This window comes from Zeugodacus cucurbitae, chromosome X (assembly GCF_028554725.1).
Source record: "Zeugodacus cucurbitae isolate PBARC_wt_2022May chromosome X, idZeuCucr1.2, whole genome shotgun sequence".
NCBI classification, from domain to species: Eukaryota; Metazoa; Arthropoda; class Insecta; order Diptera; family Tephritidae; genus Zeugodacus; species Zeugodacus cucurbitae.
Genome location: NC_071672.1, coordinates 9,890,579 through 9,895,000, shown reverse-complemented (window position 1 = coordinate 9,895,000; position 4,422 = coordinate 9,890,579). Strand labels below are relative to the sequence as shown.

Genomic DNA, 4,422 nt, shown 5'->3' with positions numbered 1-4,422 from the left:
TGTTTGGGTTGAAAATTACAATTTATTGAAAGATGTTTTAAAATAATTTATATATTATATACGAAAACGAAATGTTATTCTTTCAATAAATTAAAAACTCTTGACGTTAAATTAAAATAAACAAAAAATTATCACTCTAAGCGGTGGATCACTCGGCTCATGGGTCGATGAAGAACGCAGCTAACTGTGCGTCATCGTGTGAACTGCAGGACACATGAACATCGACATTTTGAACGCATATTGCAGTCCATGCTGTTATGTACTTTAATTAATTTTAAAGTGCTGCTTGGACTACATATGGTTGAGGGTTGTAAGACTATGCTAAATTAGTTGCTTATTCTTTTAGTCAATTAAAAGAATTTAAGCACATGGTATATTACTGGATTGTATTTTTCAATCCATAATATTAATAGCATAAAAAGAAATATAGAAAATATATTCTTGAACACCTCATATTTGAACGAAATTTTATAATAAATAAGAATCTTAGTATTCCCAAAAACAATAAAATTTCAATATTATTATTTCAAATAATATATACATTTAGAGGAACGTCTAGCATAAAATATTATTTTATTCTAGGATTGCCTTAAATGTAAAAAAGCAAGAAAATAATATTGTTGTTATAATGAAGTAGTAGTACGGGATGAAAAGATTGAATATTTATTATTAAGAAAATTATTTTGGTGTTAAGAAATAATTATGTATGTTTCTTTAAAATAGCAAAAAGCTAAAATATAAAATAAATATAAATATTTTTATACAACCTCAACTCATATGGGACTACCCCCTGAATTTAAGCATATTAATGAGGGGAGGAAAAGAAACTAACAAGGATTTTCTTAGTAGCGGCGAGCGAAAAGAAAATAGTTCAGCACTAAGTCACTTTGTCTATATGGCAAATGTGAGATGCAGTGTATGGAATATCTTAATATCTAGTATGAGAAATTAACGATTTAAGTCCTTCTTAAATGAGGCCATTTACCCATAGAGGGTGCCAGGCCCGTATAACGTTAATGATTACTAGAAAGATATTTCCAAAGAGTCGTGTTGCTTGATAGTGCAGCACTAAGTGGGTGGTAAACTCCATCTAAAACTAAATATAACCATGAGACCGATAGTAAACAAGTACCGTGAGGGAAAGTTGAAAAGAACTCTGAATAGAGAGTTAAATAGTACGTGAAACTGCTTAGAGGTTAAGCCCGATGAACCTGAATATCCATTATGAAAAATTCATCATTATAACTGTGATATTTATAATATTATAGTAATAGTGTGCATTTTTTTCATATAAGGACATTGTAATCTATTAACATAATAAAATATTTATCAAAAGATCATTGGTGTTAAGTTTATTCAAATTAATTTGCTTTTAGCTTTTTAACATAGAATAAATACTGATGATTTGATAAAGTGTTGATAGATTTTACATATATAATGCTTAAATTCTTTTGAATTTTACAATAATATTATTATCATTGATTTTAATATTAATTGTATGCATTTATATGATTAACAATGCGAAAGATTCAGGATACCTTCGGGACCCGTCTTGAAACACGGACCAAGGAGTCTAACATATGTGCAAGTCATTGGGTTATATTAAACCTAATGGCGAAATTAACTTAACTTTTATATAATGGGATTAATTTTTAGTGAAATATTTTACTATTAATTCAATCCCGGGGCGTTCCATATAGTTATGTATAATGATAATTTATTATTATTTATACCTCTAACTGGAGCGTACCTTGAGCATATATGCTGTGACCCGAAAGATGGTGAACTATACTTGATCAGGTTGAAGTCAGGGGAAACCCTGATGGAAGACCGAAACAGTTCTGACATGCAAATCGATTGTCAGAATTGAGTATAGGGGCGAAAGACCAATCGAACCATCTAGTAGCTGGTTCCCTCCGAAGTTTCCCTCAGGATAGCTGGTGCATTTAAATATTATGTAAAATAATCTTATCTGGTAAAGCGAATGATTAGAGGCCTTAGGGTCGAAACGACCTTAACCTATTCTCAAACTTTAAATGGGTAAGAACCTCACCTTTCTTGATATGAAGGTTGAGGTTATGATATAATGTGCCCAGTGGGCCACTTTTGGTAAGCAGAACTGGCGCTGTGGGATGAACCAAACGTAATGTTACGGTGCCCAAATTAACAACTCATGCAGATACCATGAAAGGCGTTGGTTGCTTAAAACAGCAGGACGGTGGACATGGAAGTCGTAAACCGCTAAGGAGTGTGTAACAACTCACCTGCCGAAGCAACTAGCCCTTAAAATGGATGGCGCTTAAGTTGTATACCTATACATTACCGCTAAAGTACATGATTTATAATACAATTTCGGTTGGATTATAAATTTTGAAACTTTAGTGAGTAGGAGGGTACAATGGTGTGCTTAGAAGTGTTTGGCGTAAGCCTGCATGGAGCCGCCATTGGTACAGATCTTGGTGGTAGTAGCAAATAATCGAATGAGACCTTGGAGGACTGAAGTGGAGAAGGGTTTCGTGTGAACAGTGGTTGATCACGAGTTAGTCGGTCCTAAGTTCAAGGCGAAAGCCGAAAATTTTCAAGTTTTAATGAATTGTTGAGAATATATATTATTATGTTTTCTTCATAGTAATTAAACACTTGAATAATTTTGAACGAAAGGGAATACGGTTCCAATTCCGTAACCTATTGAGTATCCGTTTGTTATTAAAAATGGGCCTTGTGCTCATCCTGGCAACAGGAACGACCATAAAGAAGCCGTCGAGAGGTATCGGAAGAGTTTTCTTTTCTGTTTTATAGTCGTACTACCATGGAAGTCTTTCGAAGAGAGATATGGTAGATGGACTAGAAGAGCATGACATTTACTGTTGTGTCGATATTTTCTCCTCGGACCTTGAAAATTTATGGTGGGGTTACGCAAACTTCTCAACAGGCCGTACCAATATCCGCAGCTGGTCTCCAAGGTGAAGAGTCTCTAGTCGATAGAATAATGTAGGTAAGGGAAGTCGGCAAATTAGATCCGTAACTTCGGGATAAGGATTGGCTCTGAAGATTGAGATAGTCGGGCTTGATTGGGAAGCAATACCATGGTTTATGTACTCGTTCTGGGTAAATAGAGAATTTCGGTTCTTGTTCCCCGGATAGTAGTTACGTAGCCAATTGTGGAACTTTCTTGCTAAAATTTTATAAGAATTATATCGCAAGATATATATTCTTATTTAATTATAACGATTATCAATTAACAATCAATTCAGAACTGGCACGGACTTGGGGAATCCGACTGTCTAATTAAAACAAAGCATTGTGATGGCCCTAACGGGTGTTGACACAATGTGATTTCTGCCCAGTGCTCTGAATGTCAAAGTGAAGAAATTCAAGTAAGCGCGGGTAAACGGCGGGAGTAACTATGACTCTCTTAAGGTAGCCAAATGCCTCGTCATCTAATTAGTGACGCGCATGAATGGATTGGATTGCTCATTGCGCTCATTCGTTAGTTGGCTTTCGACGCGGATAGACGTGCGTGCGCATCGTTGTGATTTTTTGGTGAGTTTTTCTTGGCGAGTTGTTTTTGCGATTTTTGAGTATTCTCTTTTGTGCGGTCATTTGTTTACGCGGTTTGTGATAGGCACCGTTATTGCCGTGCGTGGGTAGGTAGTGTTGTTGTTGCTACGGCCGCGTGTGATTTTGTGCGACTGCACACTTTTGTGCATTCTTCGCATTTTTGTTGACTTCAAGGGGGCGTTTGATTACCTAATCTGGGATCGAGTGATTCAACGGCTAGAGGAACTTAACTGTTCGGAAATTAGTCTCTGGCGGAGCTTTTTTTCTAACAGGAAAGCCTCTATCGTTGGTATGAATGGGAGTGTGGAGATTGGAGTGGTTCGTGGCTGCCCGCAGGGATCCATCTGTGGTCCATATATTTGGAACCTCATGATGGACTCATTGCTTGGGCAGCTCGAACCACTCTGCAGGTGTTGTGCGTATGCGGATGACCTACTTCTTTTGGTCGAAGGCTGTTCGAGGTCTGTGATTGAAAGGGTAGGAGGGCAATTGTTGGAGATTGCTCATAATTGGGGTGTGGGTGTGGGGGTTGACATATCGATGGATAAAACGGTGACAATGCTCTTAAAGGGTAGACTGTCACCGGGGCGTTCACCGGTTGTCCGTGTGAATGGGGTCAGCATCAGGTATGCGACGCAAGTCAAATATCTGGGGTTGACCATGAGTGAAAGAATGTGTTTTACTCCACACTTAGTGAATGTGAAGCGGCGGCTGCAGGCGATTGTTGGTAGTGTCAGGCTGTTTGCCTGTATGTCGCACTTTTTTTTTTTTTATAGTAGGAGGAAGCATCGAAAGCCGAATTGCGGAACTTTAATCCGCTAAACCTAACCTACTCCCAACCCTGGGCTCTCCCACGGAACC

At 37.6% G+C, this 4,422-nt stretch overlaps 1 non-coding gene and 1 pseudogene across 1 annotated transcript; both read left to right on the top strand.

The window, feature by feature from the left end:
• Nucleotides 1-132: 132 nt before the first annotated feature.
• On the top strand, nt 133-311 carry LOC128923349 (5.8S ribosomal RNA). Its single transcript, XR_008472308.1, has one exon. It is a non-coding gene; the product is annotated as a 5.8S ribosomal RNA (ribosomal RNA).
• Nucleotides 312-763: 452 nt separating this feature from the next.
• LOC128923413 (large subunit ribosomal RNA) lies at nt 764-3,531 on the top strand (annotated as a pseudogene).
• The last annotated feature ends 891 nt before the right edge of the window (nt 3,532-4,422 follow it).